At 39.2% G+C, this 23,843-nt stretch overlaps 1 long non-coding RNA gene across 1 annotated transcript in view; it reads left to right on the top strand.

Annotated features, from left to right (window-relative positions):
* Positions 1-5,681: 5,681 nt before the first annotated feature.
* Positions 5,682-23,843, top strand: part of LOC123648867 — a 34,227-nt gene continuing 16,065 nt past the window's right edge. Inside the window, exons 1-2 of the long non-coding RNA XR_006738810.1 lie at positions 5,682-5,732; positions 7,029-7,088. This is a non-coding gene — a long non-coding RNA (uncharacterized LOC123648867). The remainder of the gene's footprint in view (positions 5,733-7,028; positions 7,089-23,843) is intronic.

Below are 23,843 nucleotides of genomic sequence, written 5' to 3'. Positions count from 1 at the left end.
TCAGCTTCTGCTTAAACTTGCAGACCACCAGTTTGCTCGCAGAGGTGGCCCTGACAGGATGACATTTCTGGTCATCTCCCAGATCAAAGCACCTTCAGGAGAGTTGTCAGGTTAGGGGAAGTTAGTAGGCGGCAGGAAAGGAAGGGTGTTACCTGAGGAAGGGCAGATGGAAAACCAGCAGAGGAGCCGTGCTCTGGTGTCTTTCTCTGCCAGGGTAATGGCCACACCTACTCATTCACTGCTGCTGCCCTGACATCCTTCAGGCCTTTCTTCTCTTTTCTGGATTCTGTCCTGAGTATTGGTCACTGTATCCACTGGTGTTTCACTGGCTCCTTCTTCCAGTCTTACCTCAATACATTTGGTTTCACAACCACAGAAAATAGACATGCTTGCTGTCTGACTCCCAGAGTACATGACTATTTTTTAAAACAGCAATTGATTCCTCTTTCCAAACTATAGGCCTCTTGGCTAACTAGACATTCATAAAAGACTTGCCTCGGTCTTGCTTGGCCAACCATAAACTGAAATTTCTCCAGTCAGAGTTTTATATGAATAGCCACTGACCTTTAGGCAAAACCATTCCGCTAAAGTCTACCAACTCTTAGCCAACTTGTGGGACAATCTCTCAAAGACTCTTGTTCTCCTTTCAAGAATTGAATCCCTAAATAATTACTACTCATCTTCCTTCTCCCTCACTTACTAACTCTCCTTATTTTAACCTGTCTTGTGAGAAGGCTGTGAAAAATTAGACATTTCTTATAATTTTGGCCTGGGATCACAGTAAGATGTAACAGTGAACACATAAACATCAGACCTCAAGATAACCTAAATAAGCAAACTATAACTTTAGCTACATAAACATCTTTTTTCCTTTTTCTTTTTTGATTTCTCCTTAGACTGTCCCACATCGTAGCATTGTTGCATTTGAAATATTTCTTTCTTTATTGGTTTTATGGTTCCCACATTTTAATAACCTGGCTTTTTTTAAATCTGGTGTATGTTGGATTTCAAATTTTTTAAAAAATAAAAGCTATCTAAAAATTTTCTTTTTTAATAAATATTTGGCCTTATCATGCCTGTAATAATTTTTTTCCCACATGGGTCATTATAGTCTTTATAATGGGAAGAAATAACTTTCAGATGTAGGGCGCTCTTGGAATGAAAGTTTGAGTCTTTTAGAAATTCAAATAACCCTGACTTTTGGATGATAACAAAATACACAGACTTGTAAGTGTTTGTGACTGCTAATAGAAATGTGCCCTTTCATCCAAGGAATTTTACAGTATTTAAAAAATGCTGGTGAGAATGCAAAATGGTACAGCCACTTTGGAAGACAGCTTGGCAGTTTCTTAGAAAACTAAACACACTCTTATCATACCATCCGGTAATTTTGCTCTTTAGTATTTACCCACATGAACTGACAACTTATGTCCACACAAAAACCTGCACACAAATATTGATAAAAAGTTCATTCCTTATTGCCACAACTTGGAAGCAGCTAAGATGTCCTTCAATAGATGAATGGGTAAACAATCTGTGGTACCTCCAGAGAATGGAATGAATGAATGAATGAATGAAGAGCATTCAACGATAAAAAGAAATGATCTATCAAGCCACAGAATGACATGAAGGAAACAAATGCACAGTACTATCTGAAAAAAGCCAATCTGAAAAGCCTACATGCTAGGTGGTTCCATCTATATGACATTCTGGAAAAGGTGAAATATGAAGACAGTAAAGGTCAGTAGCTGCCATGGATTCAGAGGAGGAAGGGAGGGATGAATGGAGCACAGGATTTTTAGGGCAGTTAAACTATTTTGTATGATACTGTAATGGTGAATACATGTCATTATACATTAGTCAAAACTTATAGACTGTTCAATCAAAATACTGAATCCTAATGTAAACTATGGACTTAGTTAAGAGTAACATATTAATATTGTATCAGTTGTAACGAATGTACCACATGAATTCAAAATATCAATAGTAGAGAAACTGGAGGAGCTTTGGGGCAGGCCAAGGGAGTATGTGGAATCTCTTGGCACTTTCTGCTTAATTTTTCTATAAGCCTTAAACTGCTCTAAAAAATAGTCTATTAATTTAAAACAAAACAGAAATGAGTTTGCTGCTTCTCAACTATAACAGAGTAAGAAAGTCTTAAGGGCTTTTTCAAGAACACTTTTGGTAATGTCACGGCCGTTCGGTAGGATGGTGAACAGAACGAACGTGCATCTGTAAGTACATTTTGTGAGCCAGCCTCTTCACTAGGTACTACTGTCCATCCAGTATCTCAGTGGAGCCCTAGTAGGTGGTACTAGATGAGGCATTGAGGCTTAGAAAGATTAAATAATTTGTTCAAGGCCACAATGCCAAGAAATGGTAGAGCCAAGTTTCCAATGAGGTCTTTCTTGTTGATGGAAGAAAGGAGGCAGGTCCCTTCTCCACTCCCAGGGGTCAGGGCAGGTGCAATGGAGGGGTAACTAGGACCTTTTCCCTAATTGTGAAAAGAGCTTACCCTCGTTATAACTACAGGCTCCAGAAACCAAGGCCATAGCAAAGCCCACGGCTACCCTGTCTCCTTCCCAAGATTTCCCTGCTGGGCGGGGCACCGTGGGGATTTGGGATCTCTCCCTATGGTAGCTGGGAGGTGCTGAGTCAGTGGGAAAACACAGTAGGAGGATACTGGTGTGGAAGGTCTGTGTAAATGATCTGGCATTAATGTTATATAACACAGAAAACACTTGCCACACTTGCAACGTCCTTTATGATCCTCCCAGGATATTTTTATTACAATTACGGGCAACAGCCCATGAAAGGTACGCCGCAGTTCTCAATTTACCCGAGCAACTACCATATTCTTTTCTTTACTTCTGCTCTTACATTAAAAGAAAAAAAAAAGTTTCAAGGCTTACATATTACCTTTGCTAATTTTGAAAGAGAAGGAAAACCTGCACAATCAAAAGCTCAAATAGCTCACTTTAGAAGCACTTGAGAACAGGAGAAAGTTTTATGTGATTACATTAATAGCAGTGACAAATGCATGTAAAACACTTAACCATGGTCTGTGATGCAAAGAAAACCCATTTAGGTGTCATTCATCTTTTTCACATTAGTACAATGAGTACTCTGCTCTATCTTCTTCTCAGACAACACTGGAATTAGAATGCTGCATTTTCCAGACGCAAGCTGCCTAACTTTTCTCTCTGGCACCCTTTTACAGAAATGGTTAAAACTCTGAAACCCAAAGTATAAAACAAAGTCTTTTTTTCCCCTTAATTCCATATCTCTAAAAAAATTTTTTTTGGAAATATTTTCTCTTTGAAGGGATCTCATTTCTATTTAACAGTTGGTTATCTCTAGTGCTTTTTCCTCCAAAAGAAATAAACCATGCAAAATAAACTGTAATTCCTGATAAGGTATTTCCAAACTCAGAGGCATGAAGAATAGAAAAGAAATAGGGGATGGTAAATAAAACAGTGTTGGAGTGTGGAGAAAACGTGGAAAGAGGAGAGGAGGTGGAAAGAGGAGAGGAGATGTGTGAAGAAAGGACAGAGCTATTAGGAATGGCTGCTCTGAACAACTTAGCTTCCTACAGCCGTGGGAACTTCAAGAAACTTAGCCACAATCCCCTTCCCTCTCACCGGACTGCCACCCTTCCAATCCCCCAAACCAAGTTTTACAGGTAGGAGAAACTGTATGATGAGGTGAAAAAAAAAGAATTTTATGGAGAGTCAGGCGACCTGCCTCTAACTAACCGTGACCTTGGCAGGTCACTTGACTGCCCCAATCTTCTATTTCCATACTGGAAAGAGCAGGAGTTGGGCTTGAAGATTCCATTGTTCCTTTCATCTCTGACTTATCTGAAAATCAGTCCTGGGGAAGTTAGTTGCGCAAAGCCATATAGCTAGTTCGAGGCAGGGCCAGTCTAGATCTGAGGTCTCCTCAAGAATCATAAAGGTTTTTATAGCTTCCCTTGGGTGGAGTGGTTTAGGAAGAAGTTTATTCTATGGACTAATGCAGGCACTCTCTTTGTGAGCTGCCCTGTGTTCCCCCAAACCTCATTACAAATTTGCTTTTTGATTTCAGATATTCCCTGGAAGGTCAAGTCAGCCTGTAGAGGCCATCCCGGCACTGGCAGCTGGTTCATTTTTACTGTGAAAGTGGGAAGCCTAGAAAATAGCAGTCTGTTTACTACTGGGAGCAATGAGGTAGCACCTCACTAGAGCAGAAAGAGGATATCAGGCAGGTAAGGGCTCTGGAGGGCAGGGGTGGAGAATCAGAGCCTGTCTCCCCACTCCAGCCTCACCGCTTCCCCTGCAGCTGTGCAGAGGGACTCAGGGGACAGGAGGTCCAATGTTGGCTTTCCTCTTTGCCATCCAAATACACATTTAAAGACTCCCAAAGGGATTTCTTGCAAACTTGAGTTTCTGATATGGAAGGAAATGTTTCCAGATATTAAAAAAAAAATCACAACAAGCTCCAACATCACACAAAGGAAAATACTTAGGTTTAAAACTTCGAAGGAATATTAAGTAATAGACAGAATTTTGGTTATGCCAGATATGAATGCCAGTACTATAGGAAAGAACCTCATAAAACATATCAAGCCCAGGCAAAAAAATAAAGCAAGCAAAAATAGAACACCATTTGAACTATAGCAGGCCCGTAAATTCAGCTCCGAAATTACAAGCCAACACACATACCATATTGTACAACGAAGCCCGAAACGGGGGAAATTAGCAATAAACCAAAAAGTTTTTAAAAGTAGCATATTGAAGTAGGAAAAAAAATGCAAAGCCACAAAAGACATAACAAGTAACTATCCTGGAAAAAATGCCAACAAAATATCTGATTTTCCTTTTTAAAGATTCTGGATTGCAGATCGCATCTGAGACAGGGGATGAGTCAATCTGGGTGGGTAGGTTCAGTGTGTTTGACAAATAAGTTTTGCTTCTCACCAGGACATTTGGATGCTACATAAATAGAAACCTTCTTTTCATCTTGAGAAGCATAAGGAAGTGCTTTCTCAGAGTGGATATTTTCCTCAAATCACTTGGAAAAGAGAAAGAACATTTATTTCCATGTTTCTCATATCTAGCAAACTCTATTGACCTGAGATTGAACTTGAAAACATTGTTCTAGTACAGCCTCTCTATAAATTCCAAACTTGCTTTTCTTTAGCACCTGCCTGTGATCTTAGAATCACCATCTCCTGCAGTACCTCCGTCTTTAGAGAATGCTTTTTGGTTTTGTGGAGGATGGGACAGAATCCCCTCCGGTGTCAAGGTGTCAATGCCAGAGTGTGAAGCGTGTCCCCAGAGCCTGCCGCCAGCCTCCCAACAAACCTCTCTGTATGCAGGGGCTTTTGAGCTGGCTGATCAGGCTATGATGCTGCATTCTGGGCAAGGTCACCCTGGCATCCCCTTGTTAAATCAAGGAGGCTTTTTTTTTTTTTTTTTTAAGTCTATAGCTCACACCTTCCAGGACCTGGAGAGGACAGAGAATCCTTGTGGCACTTGTGGGAGAACCAAGCCCAGTGAAGGGCTCACTGTGCCAGGCTGCTGTGTTTCTGGAACGCTGAGCTGCACTCACGTCCATTTCCGCACTGTCCTGAAAGCAGCAGCAGAGGCAGCTCCGGGGCTGCCATGTCGCCACCTCCTGTTGCCAAGGCCCCAAGTCTGGTGCAGGAGGTGGGTTCTGCTTTCGGAAGGTGATACTCCGCTCACTCCCCGGTGAGTGCCTGCTCCTTACCTGAAGTGTTTAGAGCCCTTTGAAATTTAAAATTCACATTTGCCATTCACATCTGGTGTGATTAGACTTGCTTATTTCAAAAGGGGGCTGGGGGGAGTTGACTATATATAGGCCCTAAAGGGTGAAAGGAATTGGCCAAAGGAAACGGATCAGGTGCTTGTGTTTTTTCAGTTTATTTGTCCCTGGGCTTCTACTCTCTTTGAGTTTCTCTTATTTAGTCTCTGACCCACAGTTGGAGCTAGAATACAGATCACTATCCTTAGAAGGAAACTGAATAATTAAAGGTCATTCAATATACCGTCATTCTTTTATATAACCTCCAAGGGGAAGGCACTTAGGGCTAACAATGCTGTACGGTTTGTTTTGTAAAAGTAGAATTATAATTGTAATCCTAGAATGCCATGCTTTCCACTCGGCGTAGGGCCTGATGCGCTTTCTTAAAGAGTTGCCTTTATGTTTAGTTGCCAGGGTATGTAATAGGGTGAACGTTCTAAGGCATTCTATTTCTTCAAAGAGCTGATGTTTGAAAAGCTCAAATATTTGTACTTAATCTTAATTGTCAAATATATGTATCTATATTAATATATGTGTTTAATTGCCAAATACATATATCTAATTGCCAAATACATGTATAGTCAATTGCCGTATATGTAGAATGTAGTATGCAGAATGCGACACATTCTGCTTTCAAATAACTCAGATTTTTCTCTGTGTTTGCTTTTAGATCAAATCTCAAATATAAGATACGATAGCATTTCATTGTTTTTCACTCATTAAGTATAATTTAATGAATAGTGAATATTCCATTGAACATAGGAATTCCCTGGATTTTGTATGGAAGCCTCTTCTCTCTTGCCTGTATAAATATTGGGAAAAGGTAGGGACCTACACATGCATATTTCTCCTCTTGGAGAATGTCTGTTTGAATAAAGTAGTAGGATTTCTCTACTTTGAGGCAAGGAGCATGGGCTGAACAAGGAAGAAGCTGGGGATTTAAGCTGCTCTAAGAAATACAGATACTTTAACTTTGGGCAATCAGGAGCAGAAATGTTTGATTTTATGTTTCCTGTTGCTTTGTATCTAAATAGCTTACCAATATTTTTCACGTGATATAACTGATAGAAAATAAAAACATTTGTACCACAAACTGGGATACACTTAAGAGTACTTGAAACATAGTTGAGGACCCTTCATGCTGCAAGTGACTAGCTCAAGGGCTTGGGCCAACCCTGGCCCCACCTGCCTGCCCAACCATGGAGAGCATCCTTATCTTGCAGTGCACCTGTTGGAATCCAAGCCCTAGTTCAGCATCCCTGGCTAAGGAGATTGCAAAGCAGGTAAGGTTTGTCTCTTCTTCCCCATCTTGCTCAATTTCATTCAATTACTAAGTATTTAGTAAAGCTATAAAACATGCTGTCCCTGGGCTCTTAATTGTCTTACAAGTAATGATCAGAGCTATCCAAGATATGAAACACAAATCTAGCAGTTGCATATCTGGGAAAGTTATTATTCTTTTAAAAAAATGTCAAAGAAAAAATGAATTATTTTTTCCCTTTACCTTCAATTATTTTATCTGTGTTCTATCTTCATATCTTACCCAGTCTTGCCACCATTCAGAAATCACTCCTTTCTTGGCCCCAGTTAAAACTTCTCTTCTCTGATAATTAAAATAATTCAGATCAAGAAGTGAATAAAGTTAACTCCATCTATTTAAAAGAGTTTGTGATCATAAATCAATCTTTAATTATTGGAACACCTGGTGAAGAAGCAGGCATTCTTGATTTCCTCAAAATCTCTGGGGCTTTCTCTTCTTATTTATCTCATTTTGCAAGTAGCAGATATAGGGAAGCAATTTTTCTGAGCCAAAGAATCTCATGAGCTACCCTCGCCTTCCTCCCTGGAATCCTTCCCTTTCTTCCAAAGTTCAGGAAGAAAAGAGCCACTAATTTGGGAGAGTGTATATTGGCACAGGTAGCTGAATTTTGGAAACTTAAATCTGAATTTGATAAGGACCTTTTATCCTTTATTAAATTGTCTTGAAAGGTTTACTTTTGGGCTAAAAACATCAAAATGTCTGAAACTTCAGTTCCATGTTCAAGAATAGAGACAATGACCATGATAGCATGAAGACAAATCAGTTCACCCCATGTTTACAGCTGAAGCGTGAGTGCTCACTGGCAGCGTAGTAGCTCAGAATCGATATGGTGAGGGTAGCTGGACCATGTAACAGAAACACCAGACTTGGAATCTGAAAGACTTGAGTTCGGATCCTGATTTGTCCACCTCCCCAATAGGTGGTTTTGTCTTGATTACTGAAGCTTTCTGACTTGTCTCTGCTTCCTTGTCTGGAAAACGGGGTATTTTTTTTGTATGTGAATGTTTATAGCAACTTTATTCAGAAAACCAGAAACAACCTAGTGTCTTTCAACTGGTGAAAAGATAAACTTGGGCCCATCATACAGTGGAATACTACTCAGCTACAAATATGAATGAACTAGTGATACAATAACATGGGTGGACATCAAGTGTATTATGCTATGTGAAAGAAGCCACGCTCCAAATCTACATATTGTGATGATTCCATTCATATGATACCCTGGGATAAGCAAAACCATCCTTCCATGTCTTTAAATCATCTCTAGATTACTTGTATTAATAATACCTAATACAATACCTACACATTTCATTTGTGTGGATTCAATGTAGTACTTGGTGTGTGGCAAATTCAAGTTTTGGTTTTTGGAATTTTATGGAATTTTTTTAATCACACTGCTAGATGTTTATTCAGAGGAAAGAAAATGAGTATATTGAAGAGATAGCTGTACTCCCATGCACTATTCACAATCACTAAGCTATAGAATCGAGCTAGCTGTTCAACAATAGATGAATGGATACAGAAAATGTGGTATATATACACAGTGAAATACTATTCAGCCATATAAAATAATGAAATCCTGTCATGGGAGACAACATGCATAAGCCCGGAGGACATAATATTAGGTAAAATAAATCAGGCACAGAAAGATAAATACCACATTCACTCATATGTGGGAGCTAAAAAATTTGAGCTCATAGAAGTGGAGTGTAGAATTATGGATATTAGAGGTAGGGAAGGGGAGGAGGGAAGAAGGCAGAGGAAGAGGGAGGGGAGGACAGGGAGAAGTTGGTTAATGGATACAAAATTGCAACTAGATAGGAGGAATAATTTCTAGTGTTCTATAGCACTGTGGGGCGATTATAGTTAACAATAATTTATTGAATATTTTCAAACAGCTAGAAAAGAGGATTTTGATTGTTTCCAATACAAAGAAATGATAAACATTTAAATGAGGTGATAGATATGCTAATGACCCTGATTCATGATTACACATTGCATACATATACTGAAATACCACTCTGTGGGCTATGAACCCTAGCTCAAAGAGGTTGGTGCGCCAGTGGAATGGGATACAAAAGCGCTGAGCACATAGAATTCCATCTGTAAGTCGTAGTCAGACATGAAATGGATGATGCTAGGCTGTAGTTTCTCTAAGACGTTTCTTAGGCCTCATCTTGCTACATGGTTTTGGATTATGATTAGGTAAACTGGGGTTCTGCAGCCTTGGGAGCAGAGAAGGAACAAAGCAGGACTCACCTCTACATTTAGTCTGCCCCCAAATTTGTAATATCAAGTCAAGCTTCCCTGGGGAGCCAGGAACCCCTACAAGGCTGATTCAACCTTGGAGACTTGCTATCGCAGAAGCAAAACCTGGGTCAGGACCGATCTTGGCATGCCTTTGTTCCTTCTTATCGGGACCAGATTTCCATCCCTGCAGCACACTGAAATTTCTTATGGAACTTAAAAAAAAAAATACTGATAGCGAGGTTCTAGGCCCAGAGATTTTGATTTAAATGGTCTGAGTTAGGGCCTGGGCAATAGTAATTTCTTAACTGTCTTAAATGATCCCTACCCTAGAGAACCACGGCTCTGGACATTGCAGATCTAAGTGACCTGGAGACGTTAGAGGTCAAGGTTGCGGTTGGAGGCATTTAATTCTGGAGAACCCTCCCTTACTCAGGTGCTTCAATCATTGAGAAAAGAGCAAGAGAAAAGGAATTGGAGTGATAATCTCCCTTCGAAAAAAGAATAAAATTGGCAAAATGAGCTCCACTTGGAGCAAGTACTGAGCCTAAAGAGCCCTTTCTCTCCTGCCCGTGAGTTCCGGTTTTCCGAGCAGCAGTTGAATAAACACAATACTGCAGATTTTTTACAACATAACTCCAGAAACCTCACTTAAGATGATATCATTATGGACTTTTAAATCTTCTGCCTACATTTAGTCCGTTGATTTCTGAATTAAGAAGTACTTAGAATGTAATGACTTACTTAGATTGCTTGTTCTCTAATGGTGGTTACAGAGCTGCGCTCTTAAACCACGACGCACGGAGGATATTTTGATCAAGTCACAGTCAATTGTCTTAAAAAGCCAAAGTCAGAAAGAGCACTGTGAAAGCATTCAAATGATGGGAATAGAACCAAGATGTCTTGATTTCCAGTTCCCTCTATCAATTAAATTACATAATAAAACTCAGGGCTACTCCTCTCCTTGAATAGTGAGGTACTCACGTTTTTCCTCTTTCTTTTGCTGAAGATCTCTGATCAGTCACAATGACTGCATTTCTGTTCTGCTCCATATGATGAAACCCTTTTTGCTTAATTTCTACTTTTGTTCTTGTCTGTTTACATCTCCAAATAAACTGAGGGTCCTTTGGCTGGATACCATGGGAATGGTCCTCGCTCTCCTTTCTAGTGAACAAAGCCTCAAATTGAGTCAATTTGGCAATGTTAAGCATCTTAACAGAGCAGAAGTAATATCTACCTTGTCATTGCTAAATAATTAGGAGTTTCTTTAAGAACTATATGAAAATTGGCTGGGGGAGGTGTCTCATGCCTGTAATCCTAGCACTCTGTGAGGCCGAGGCGGGAGGATTGCTTGAAGTCAGGAGTTCGAGACCAGCCTAAGTAAGAGCAAGACCTCATCTCTACAAAATATAGAAGAAATTAGCTGAGCGTGGTGGTACGTATCTGTAGTCCCAGCTACTCAGGAGGCTGAGGCAGGAGGATTGCTTGAGCCCAGGAGTAGTCGAGGTTGCAGTGAGCTATGATGATGCCACTGCACTCTAGCCAGGGTGACAGAGTGAGACTCTGTATAAAATAATAATAATAACAATAATTTAGGTTATTAAGTATGAAATGTCCGATTTCCTTAAATGCTAAATTTGACAGTTATCTCTGCCATTTCACTTTGGCAGTTTTTGTTTTATGTTTACAGTTAAGGTACATACTCAGTCTTTTCAAATGCATGTTTTGGCTTGTGATTATCTTTTAAATTTTTTTAGAGCAATTTTTGTGAAACCATGGATAAGCCAAAAATTCATGTTATTTTTGAATATGAGTTCCCTCGTGAAACCACTGCAGCGCAGACAGCTCAAGATATCAAGGAAGTGTTTGAAAAGGATGTGGCTAATGAACGCACAGTACGTCTGATGGTTTGAGCAGTTGTGTTCTTGTGATTTTAATCTTGAAAGTGAGCCACATGGGTGACCTGACACCAAAATGGATAATGATGAGCTGAAAGCTGTAGTGGAAGCAAATCCATCTCAACCTACACATGAATTAGCAGCAAGGTTTGACGTTACTATTCCAACAATATTGAACCATTTGAAACAAATCAGCAAAGTAAAGCTGGATAGATGGGTTCCGCATGAATTAAACAATTGTCAGAAGAGAAACCATCTTGAAGCTTGCCTTTCTTTGCTGTCATGACGTAAAGGTGAACCACTTCTACACTGTATTGTCACTTGTGAAGAAAAATGGATTCTTTTTGACAATCTCAAGTGTGTGGCACAAGGATTGTATAAAGATGAAATGTTGAAACACAGTCCAAAACCCAATATTCTTCAGAAAAAGCTAATGGTGTCTGTTTGGTGGTCCAGCACTGGTATTATCCACTACAGCTTCATGAAACCTGGCCAATGGATTACAGCAGATGTCTACTGCAACCACGTGGACGAAATGCTGAGGATGCTTGTGATTAAGCAGCCGAGATTGGTCAATAGAGACAGGCCAATCCTCTTGCAAGACAACGCTTGACCATATGTCACACAAACAACACTGCTCAAACTACAGAGGCTGGACTTGGAAACTCTCTGTCATCCACCATATTCACCAGACCTTGCACCAACTGACTACCACTTCTTCCAGGCTTTGGACCACTTCTTGCAAGGAAAAATATTCAATTCTCAACAAGCTGTGGAAAACACCTTTCGTGATTTCATCATTACTCACTCTCCAGGCTTCTTTACCGCTGGCATAAACAAGCTACCATTAAGATGGCAAACTGTGTCAATATTTTAGGTGCATACTTTGAATAATTGCACTGCTTCTTGTTTGAGATATAACAAACTACACTTTTGATTCGAAATTGGACATTTCATGTTTAATGACCTAATTTTTTTTATGCAAAAATAAGCATTTCTGACTTAGACCTATCTGGCCAAAGAGAGGATCCATTTAATCACCTAATCCCAAACCTAAGTCAAAGGGCTTCCCTGCTTTTATACTATCCCCCCCCACCAAAAGATATTAATATTAATCATGGGGAGAAAATTGACAACCCATAGAGGTCTGATGCCAGGAGGATGGATTTGATTACTTTCAGCTAATTTGGGGAGGAAAGCATGAAAAGGATAGTTGTGAAAATAAGCTCCTACTAAATCAGAACCTGTCGCTAATCCTACTGACAGTAGGGCTAAAGAAAAGAAGAAATGTTCAGCATCTAACTGCAAATGGAGGCTGTTGTAGGAGCCATGGGTGATATTCCCATAAAGGAGAAACAGGGCTTCAGAAAGGGAGCTCTCCAGGTTAATGACCAGTTCATTCTGCATAGTGGATTCCTTCACTGCACAAATATTTATTGAGTGCTAGGCACTTACTAGACACAGAACAATGAGTTTATTGGAGGTGTAATATCTTGTTAGGCAGGCGTGGTGACCGTGGTAAGTGGATCAACTGGACCTGCTCTGGCTTAGTGCATCCTGAATTTAAAATGACCTCTGCATTCTTGGTCCCATGGTAACCTTATAAATTATTTGAAAGCTTCTTGGAAAATCATCCATTTATTTTAGCTTTCAACTTTATTTTTATGAAATTAATCTCCCCCAAATTACAATTCTTTAAATTTTCTTTCTATGCCTAGTTACTAGTTACGTTGGTGATACATTTCCTTGATTTGGTGTTAACTCTCTTCTTAATTATATTTGCTAGAGGCTTATCAATATAAAAATTAGCTATATGTATACAGATTATTGTTATATATCATAAACATACAATGCATATATTATTAAGTGAAAAAAGCAAAGTACAGAACAACATGTATAATGTGATGTTATTTGGATAACAAAGTTTATATTATGTATATTTATGGGAATGAGGGTGTGTTGAGACACTGGAGAAGGAAGTTAGCTTTTATTCCCACCTTCTTTACCATCAACATTCTCTACCATGATTAACTTTAATAATAATAAAAAATAACTGTTTTAAATGAATGAAAGACCTCAAGAATGAAATCTAGGCAGGGTTCAGCACACTGAGGGCCTGTTTTCAAAGCACGGAGGTCTCAGTCCTGCAGGCTTTAGGCTTCAGTTCTACTGAACTTGATTGTGTTTTTGATAACTGGCAGCGTGTCATCAGGGTGGATTGCCAGAACACTTAGGGGAAGTCACTTGATCAACTTGTCCTTGGCACAATGGCCATTCTGAAAATAGACATACTCAAGTGAAATGAGTTATACTAAGAATTTATTCCAAACGTTCAGTTAACTGGAGCGTATGTTATGTTTGAAAAACACTTTTTAAAACGTGGAATTGTTTTGTTATACGTTGAAGTGAAAAGCCCTGCCTGAATTACAGTATTTAATTTTGAGTCATGTCGTATTATGATCTGGAATAGCCTTTTGGACTTGACTTCTTTGCCTTGGTCCATTTGGAGATTTCTAAGTGCTCAGGGCATATGCCAAAACAGGAAAGATTCCTATGTCTAGAAGAGAAAAGATGACCAGGAACATGTGCGCAAATTTGTTCACACAAATACACATAACTAGAAGAAATACTTTGCAACAAATGTGACACAGATAGGATTGCCTTTTTAATTATAAAATGAGCTTTTGCAAATCGATTCAACATGTACAAAGATAAATAAAGGCTATAAACCAACAGTTCTCAAATGAGGAAATATGGTTTATGGGTTCACTAATGTAATACAATTTTTATTGAGTCCTTGAGACAGGAGTGTTGCATATTTGTCATGAGGTTCCTAAGCAAGACTAATCAAAGCTGGAAACCAAGAGGAAAGAGAGATCCTCACCTTCTGCACCTTGGAAGCCTCCATAATTACTCTTGGTCTTGTGACCACAGAAAGCATCACTTTGACATAAGACAAATGGATCTGCCAGGAGTACTGGTAATATCTCAACACCACACAGGAGTATTATGTGCTATTCTTGCTTTATTCATAGCTTTCAGATACACCTAGACTCACCGTAACTGCCAATAACATAAACACCAAGTCATAACCGGTACCACACTTCAACCTCTGGGCCTCACTTCCAGCACTCACCTTTTCCACTGGCCTCGCATTTCTGTATCCTCCCTTCTCCCCTTTCACTGGCTGCTTACTACTCAGTAATTAAGGGCATGGAGATTGTGGCTGAGAGTACAGTAGTAGCAATAGGGACAGAGGGAGTGAGTAAGTTCATGAACTACTTCAGAGACTGTCACAACTAGAACCTGGTGAGTTATTGGTTGGGGGCTGTGGGTGAGAAAAAGGGAGCAACGAGTGGCTCCCAGGTTTTTCGTGTGAGCTCCTGGGAGATTGTAGCGCTGATAACTAAACAGGAAAACTAGAGGAAGAACAGCATGAGAAGGAAAGGAATTCAGTTCTGAACATGTTGAGTTTGAGAAATCTGTGAGATACCAAAGAAGGGATGTGACGAAGGGTTTGGTTCTATTCATCTGGAGTTAAGCAAAGAGATCGGGGCTGCAGATACGTATAGATGTAATCAAGCCCTTCATGGGTGTGGATGAGATTGCTTAAGCCTTGTTTGTAGTGTGACATGATAGGTGGGCCCAGGCTGAGTCCTGAGTAACTCCAATATTTTAGGAATGGGTCAAGGAGGAAGGGCTAATAAAAGGGCCACAGAGGTGGAAGGAAAATTGGGGCAGTGTCTTTGTTCATACTGATCCTTTCCCCTGGAGTAACCTCCCTCTCTTCTTCCCATGGTGAAATGCAAGCAATTCCTTCAAGACATCTCAAATGTCTTTTTGGTGAAGCAAACTTTCTGGATTCATTCTCTACTTCCCCAAGTGCCATAAAAATTCCATTGCTCTCTTTTCTCTGCCTCTGTAGCCCTTCAAAGAAAGCAAAAGTGAAATTGTGAACGTGGCTCTGAAGACATCTCCTGCCCTCACCCCCCATGGGGCACGGCAGGTGATTCTAATCTGTTTCTGTTTTCTAACACCAAGAAATGCATATAAAATGGTCCAAAGAGCTGAATTAATTTTGTTTGCCTGATGTTGAAAACTTTGTTTCTCATTCTGACAAACATCGGGGCCTAGTAAGACATAATATTCAAAAAAAAAATTTCCATAAGGTTTTAAGAACTCTTGCTTTATAATGGAATCATTTCTTATACAACATTGCAAGTTAATTAGTTTGTTATTATTCATGCCACACCTACTTCCAAAAAGAATATGAGATAGCTTGCAATGAGTCACATGAATAATTATTATCTTTGAAAACAGCACAAAGCATCATGCAATGGAAAAAGGTGATAACATTATCTGATAAGTTAGGCCAAAGAAAGCTGCTGCAGTTGCAGTAAAGGTACAGCTTTATACTTCTCAGCAGACAGAGTGATATGTTCTCTTTTTTTGAGCAGCCCCTCGATTTTTGTGGGACTTGGTGTAGGTGGAGGATAGCACATATGCATATTACATAGACCCACTAAAATTTCGCTGGGCTTAATTATATCTTCAAACTATTTATTTGCAATGTTGTATATAATTTGCTTAAAAATGGCCTGTGGACTAAAACAACAACAAAAAACACAACTCTCTCACTTGCAGGAAAAGCTAAACAGACGTTTTCCTTTGTAGAATGAGGATTCTTTTTTAAGGTAAAAATATTTCAAGCTATTTCAATTGTATTTTTAGAATATGTTGCTTGAGAACATTTGACCAAGAAAAACTACCATACATTTATTAATCCTTGAATGTTTTGGATTTATTAAAACATAAAACTATCTGAATTTATTTTTAAGAGATGACTCAGTTATTTGCATAAGATTACTTGTTTAGCATAGAGACATTGCTTAGTAAACACGGGTTTGAAATGTTTTTGTTGTAGCTCCAGAAGTCTTCTGATCAGAAATTGGGAGCCTCCAGTCTAGGTTAGTGGTTTTTGAAGTTATTACTGTAATTAGTTTGTTTGTTTGGTTGTAATTGGCTGTGTACCTGTTTGTTCAAAGAACTCGAGGCTCTGAAGACCAACAAATCACAGCTCTGATTAAGGCTGGAACTGGACTCTACATGTTGGGGGGCCAGAAAAGACCTTATTAAAAATCCTATTATCATCCAACCAAAATTATGCTAAAGAGAAAATATTATTAAATATCATTAATTTTCCTGAATGATAATGAGTAGCTTGGCATTTAATGTTAGCTTCAGTATGCTCATTTAAATATCTGTGACTTTAAAATATGCACTGCCTTTATTTTTACATCTTCAAAATTGCAAATTTCCTCTAAGAAGTTTCTCAAAGTGCTAGAAGATTCTTTAGATTATAAATTAGTCAAACATACAGACTTTGAGGGGAAAATGATACTCTAATTACTTTATCAAATCAGATGGAGTTCAGATTTTTCAAACTCTCGCCAAAATAAAGAGAACTTTGAGGTGAATTATTCCTTTAAGTTCCACCTGTTGCTACTGTATCACAAAGCACACATTGTAATTTTATTCTGTGATAGAATTTCCATCTTCTTAATATTTCTAGAATTCAAAAGAGATGATTTTGATTAATAATTTCTTTTTCTTTTTTCTTGTTTGGCATAGGGTCTCACTCTGTTGCTGGGGCTACAGTGCAGTGGCATTATCATAGCTCACTGCAATCTCAAACTCCTGGGCTCGAGCAATCCTCCTGCCTCAGCCTCCAGAGTAGCTGGGACTACAGGCATGCGCCACCACGTCCAACTAATTTTTCTTAATATTGGTAGAATGCAAGGAATTAAAGAATCTCTCTAAGTGTGTTTTAAACATATACACATACACACTGCCATATCACAGCTAAAATCACATACGTGAAAAAATGAAATTATGCTTCCTTTGCAAATCAGCATTTCTGAATCAGTGCTCGATATCATTGTGGGACATCTCCCATCTCATGGATTATGTGTTCTGTGATTTGACATAGATCCTGGATCCTGAGAGTTTGCTACTGACTCAGGCTGCTTGGGGGCAAAGACAGCTTCCTGCTGAGCCTGGTATTTCTGGATCCAAGTCCAAGTTTGTAGAATTTAATTCAATTAAATGGAGATCCCTATCCAAGTATAAAAGAGAATGGTGACTTCTTGTTGTCCTCTCCACCCTTCCAACCCCATCCTCCCCTCTCCCCACCCCCAGCTCTACTCCCAGTCATCATGAACTCAGATTAGCTCCCCACATGCCTCTCCCTCGACCTGCCTTTGGCCTTTTGCAAATGCTGTTCCCTTTCACTGGAATGTTCTTCCTCATCTTACGCCTGGGTAGGTCATACTTATTTTTCAGGGCCATGCTTTTTTCTTCCTTCTGTGAGAGTACTTTATAACTCCCCAGGTCTGGATAAGTATCCTTCAAAATGTACTCCTGTAGGAATGGCAGCATAGCTGTCATCAAACACTATTGCAATTGAATTATCCCCCCTAGATTGTAAACTTGAGGTGGCGGGCAGGGTATGTTAATTTAGTCACCTGTATGTCCTCAGGATCTTCGTATAATGACTGGGACTTAGCAGGTGCTCAATAAATACTTGGATAGGTAAAGAAAATGAATGAATGAATAAGTGCAATAGCCAGGAACCCTTTCTCGAGCATCCTACCTTCCAGAACCTTCTCAGCAATTGCAACTTCACTGTTGGCACAGTGGCCTTGTTTTAGATAAAGCCCTGTTACCGTATTTATAAGAAAAATGGCTGAAATTGTTCATGAAACTGGAAGTGCCACAGAATCAACTCTTGCATCTACATTCCCGTCATCCTGGTGTATGTAGACACGATGGAACTCGGGCTCCTTGCCTTTAGCTGAAGCAAACCTACCTAGCCTTCCTCCTTTAGTTTCTACTTCGTCAACTGGTATACCTTTTGGATATGGGGATGTGGTCTCTATTTTCATTCATTCAACAAATATCGATTAAGGGTCTCTTGTAAAAAAATCTGTGGACTTGCCATTCGTATAGCCACTCACGAACCAGGATTCTGCTGAAGCATGTCATCATCTCTGCTAGCACGAGCCAGCAAATGCCAGGCAGAGAATGGGTAAAGGGAAAACCCTTACAAACCCTTCTGAGAGTGCTCTTCAAGTTATAAATATGTATTGGCAAAATCCTTTGATCAAATCTCAACATGTGCCTTTCCTCATAGTAAGGAATCATCCCCACCCTCTCTTAAAAAACAGATGAAGGCACAGTTAGAGCCATCTGGAAGGAGATGCTGGTTGATTAGTGTTCAGTCTCTCTCCTTAGAGAACAGCTTACACAAAATTACACTGAATAGAGTTTCAGAATCAAGCTGCTTTTCCCTTTTCCTTTTACAACATGTACTTTACCGAACGCATAGTGATCTCTCTTAAGACATTTTTCTCTTTTATTTCCTAGTCCCTTTCTGACAGAAATTCTTTTCTTTGCAGAGAAATAAGGCTTTTCTTTCATTGCCTCTATTCCCTTGATGACATGAAGTGTTCAATCACAACCACTTTACAGATAATGTGCTAGTTTCTTGTGTGTGTTTGTTAGTTTCGTCACCTGTGCCAGATCGTCAAATGCATGCCCTAGATAACGCCGCTACCTTAGTCAACAAGTCTCATCGTGCTTCTAAATGGAAATGTTCTGGAAATTTTCCTCTCGGCTGTGTTTTTGTTTGTTTGTTTTTTGCCTGTAATCTTTTGGATGACTCTGAAGTGGATTTTCTCTGCCTGGCCAGTGCCTCATGCTTTGCAGTCACTCTAGTTATAGCATCAACCCTCTTGTCAGCTATTTGTTCAATTGGCTTGTAAACAAGTTGTCAAATTCATTCCCCAAGTCACTATAGGTCGTCAGCTGGGAAATGCACAGGGGATGAAAATAATCTCCCATCAGCAGGGCAGAAAAGCCAGGGGAAGGTCTTCGACTTGGTGCATCACTGCTAATCTCGACAGTGGCAGAAAGCTGAGCCCAAGCTCCTAACATGGTTCCTGCTTTTCCCTGTAAAGGCAGGAAAAAATCCCAATGATATGAGATGCTGCAAAGCGTCTAGCCATCTAGCTTTTCAGTGCCGTTTGAGTAAAGGAGCTTAATCAATTTTACTTGAAAGTATAGGATAACTGTAGTTGGAATAGGTTTTATTGGGGAGAAGGGATGGCAAAGAAGCATTTAGTGCTAGTTTTGTTAATCTTGTCAATATTGGTGACCTCAATTACCTTGCTAAAAAGTAAAGAAAAAGATGAGAGGCAAGGCAGCTACAGACTAAAGATTTCTAATCGCTAGATTTCTACTCATAGCTCATATATTTATGCACCCAGACTCTTGTTTTCACTCTTAGTAAACAGCAGGAGCTGTGTAGGTTGCTCCTTGCCTCTCCTCTGATAAGTTGACAGCCATCACGAAAATGTTGGCATGTCCCTAGATTGTGGCGTGAAGATAGCATCTAATTCTATGACCAGCTAATGATCAGTGGGTGGGAAGCAGATGCAACTGTGACAAGAGTTAGAGGCAAACGTACTGAGTTCTCTGATCTCCGTGAAGGGCTGACTTCATGCACATGCAGGCATGGGTGGTCACACAGGGCCTACATCTGAAAGGTTTCTAAGCTTGGCTTAATGCTCTGCTGTTGCCCTCTCCGTGCGTGTTCTTAATAATTTTTGAATGAGGGTCCTTACATTTTCATGTTGCAGTGTGCCCAGAAAATTGTGTGGCACAATACAATACATCCTGTCTCCAATATGTATTGTTGAACATTAGAAAGCTGTGAAGAAAAGTGTGGATAGGACGTGTAAAAAAAAAAACAACAAAAAAACCCCACCAGAGCTCTATGCTTTAACTACCCCCTCTACACACACCTATGTATTAGATGTATTGAAAGGCAATTTTATGCGGTAGTTAAGAATAGACTCTGCCGCTAGATTGCCTAGGTTTGAAACTTATGATAGGAAAGTTACTATACCTGCTGGTGCCTCAGTGTCCTCATTTAAAGAATGGGATAAAAATAGTACCTATCTCATAGGGTTGCTGTGAGGACTGAGTGATTTAATAAGTGGAAAGTACTTAGAGCACTGTCTAGTATGTAGAAAATCTGTATTATCTATTATGTTATCAGTATGGATTATGTCATCATTATTCAATTAGACTATTTCTGGAAGGCTATATAATAAACTTGTAAAAGTGGTTCTGTCTAGAAAAAGAGACTAAGGAGCAAGGATAGGTGCAAAAGTAGATTTTATAAGACCCCAATTTACATGAGTTTAGGGATCTCTCAAGAAAAACAATATAAATTATAAATAAAAACAGGGCAAACATTTATTTAGAAAGAAAACATTCTACTGCTGACAAATACTACAAACATAGACCAGAAAAAATAAAATAAAATAATATTTTATTTATTAATTGACTCTAAAATACTTTTCCCTTACATTTTTTGCCACGTAATCTTTTATTGCCTCCTCTTGAGTTATAATTGACATAGCATAAAATTTATCACTGTAAGTGCACAGTTTGGTAATTTTCAGTAAATTTACATAGTTGTACACGTTTTAAACCATTTCCATCAATCCAGAAAGTTCTCTCATGACCATGAGCATATGTTTTGTGAAATTCATTCTTAAGTGTTTCGCTATTTTTGATGCCATTGGGAATGGAATAATTTTCTTAATTTTAGTTTCTGATTATTGCTAATCAGAACATAAAAATTGACAAGTTTGTCCTCCCAGTTCCATACCCTTTCTTTCTTTGGAAACATTTCTCAATTGCAGTAGCCTAGTGTCTAAAATTTAGACATATAATTGATTTTTTTTTTGTTTATTAATCTTGTATCCTGCAAACTTGCTAAACCTACTCATTAGTTCTAGAAGTTTTTTGTTTTGTTTTGTATATTTCTTATAATTGTCTACATTTAGGACCATGTTGTCTGCCAAAAAAGATAGCTTTACTTTTTCTTTTCCAGTTTGCATGCCTTTAATTTTTTATTCCTGTTTTATAGCACTGGGTAGAAGCTCCTCTACAATGTTGAATTGAAGTTGTGAGAGGGGACATCCTTACTTGTTCCTTATCTTAGGGGAAAAACATTCAGTCTTTCAATATCAAGTACGATGTTAGTGCTCAGGTGTTTTGGTTTTTTACATATTCATTAACAGATTGAGGAATTTCTCTTCTATTCCTAATTTGTTGAGAGTTTTTATTATCAACAGGTGTTGGATCTTGTCAAACGATTTTGCTGCATCTGCACAGAGGATCATGTAGGTTTGTCTTTTATTCTATTATTATGATGTATTACTTTAATTGATTTTCAGATGTTGAATCAACCTTTCATTTCTTGGTAAATGGGTATATATATACATATTTTTATATATTGCTTGATTTGGTTTGGTAATAAAGATTTTTGCATCTATGTTCATGAGGGACATTTTCTTATAGTTTTAATTTCATGATGTGTTTGGGTAATATTGACCTCACAGAATGAGTTGGGATGTGTTCTCTCCTCCTTTAGTTTCTAAATAAATTTGAATGGGAATAGTTTTATTTCCTCCTTAAATATTTGAGAAAATTCACCATTCTGGGTGATTTTCATGTAGGGGTTCTTGGGTTAGGCACAGAGGAGATGGCTCCTGGAGAGGTAGAAGCTATTAACATGCCTGGTGTTATTTTTTTCTATATCATCCATAAACCAAAAAGAGAGAGAATGAAAGAAAAATTTGTTCAACCCACTTATTTGCTGATGCTTCTAGGATTTTGATATGTTATTTGTATTTTACTTGAGTGAGTTTCAGATTTTGTCTTATAAGGGCAGGTTTTGATAGGGAGAGAGTATGAGGACACTAGGATACCGCAATTGAGAAGATGTTTCCAAAGAAAGAAAGGGCATGGAACTGGGAGGACAAACTTGCCAATTTCTTGATTTTATCTGTAATGCCAGGCAGGGCCTGTAATGCCAGGCAGGGCCAGAAAGCAAAGTGTTATTTTATGAAACAGCTATGGTCAGACCATGGCAGTAATTCAGCCAACTTGGATTCCAGCTAGAGGAATGGAAAGGTCTGACGTTTGGGACCAATTATTAAAGTTGGAACCTTAAAAACAATTTTAAAAGGCACCATAAGATGGGGACTCTATGTCCAGATTTCACCAGGTCAGATATATTGATATTTTCTGTCAGTCTGTCCACCAATATCACTATGATCAGACATCACTGAGGTACTCTGACCCCACCAATATCCAGGTAAATTTAGCAAATTGGGAACCTCTGAGTTTTCTCTTCATTCCTAGAGCAAAGATAATTAATTTTTTCCATACAGTCTCTGTCACAACTACTCAACTCTGCCATTGAAGTGCAAAAGCAGCCATAGGAAACATGTAAACAAATGGGCATGGATGTGTTCCATGTTCTTTATTTACAGAAATAGATGGTGGGTCAGATTTGGCCCATAGGCACAGTTTGCAGACCCCTATTCCAGAGGGTAGAGATGGCTTACTGCTTACCTGCTGCTCTCTTAGTCAGTTCAGGCTGCTATAACAAAACGCCATAAACTGGGCAGCTTAGAAACAATAGAAATTTATTTCTCATAGTTTGGAGGCTGGGAAGTCCAAGATCAAGGTGCCAGCAGATTCAGTGTCTGGTGGAGGCCCATTTCCTGGTTCATACCTTCTGGCTGTGTCTTCACCAGGCAGAAGGGGAGAGGCAGCTCTCTGGAGATTCATTATAAGGGTACTCATCCCCTTCATGAGAGCTCTGCCCACAAAATCTAGTCAGTTCCCTGTGGTCCCCATCTCCTAATATCATCACATTGGTGATTAGATTTCAACATGTAAAATTTGGGAGGATACAAATATTCAGACCATAGCACCTGCATATCTCTTGTTCTGAGCTCCTGCTACTGCTAAATTATTTCAGTTTATTGGTCATTTTATCATCTTCTGAATCTCTCCCTGTTCCATGGTTTATAAGGCTAAAAATGGAGCTCAAGCAGCCTGCTTGGAAACTAATTTATCCTGAGATCCAATCAGGCACCCATGTCTAACCATGAGATAGATCTCTTTTTGGTAACTTGCTTGGCATGCAGTTATAACTGTTATATAATTCTCAGCTGACTCACCCTTTGCAATGTGGAAAACAGGTTGTACCACCTCATGCTGAAGGAAGCAGGAATGGAACTGATGGCTTCTCAGCAAATTCTCAGAGTAGGGGGGAGACAGATTGGGTTCCATATATTACTCTGTAAACCAACAGTTGTCAAGCCAGTGCTACAGCTTAGGCTGCTCTGCTATCAAATTGTCTTCTCTAACCGAAAAAACTATGCGTTGCTCCATAACACTTGGAATGCAAGAAATGTCACATCTCCCCATTTGCTAAATTACATTAAATACAGCTTGAGCATTTTATTTTCCAGGATTGATGAGAAGCCCAAACTCAGTGATTCTCAGAGCTCTCTTTCCCTTCCTTGGGCTATATAAGGACCCCAAGATTTGTGGGATACAGGCACATGGAGGACAGGAACCATTCCTCAATGTCTGTTTGCTTGTGGCTGCCATACCTGTGTTTTAATGACTTGTTCAAATAC

The sequence above is a fragment of the Lemur catta genome, chromosome 13 (genome assembly GCF_020740605.2).
Source record: "Lemur catta isolate mLemCat1 chromosome 13, mLemCat1.pri, whole genome shotgun sequence".
Classification (NCBI taxonomy): domain Eukaryota; kingdom Metazoa; phylum Chordata; class Mammalia; order Primates; family Lemuridae; genus Lemur; species Lemur catta.
Note: the sequence above shows the minus strand (reverse complement) of the source record. Positions and strands in the feature narration are given on the sequence as shown.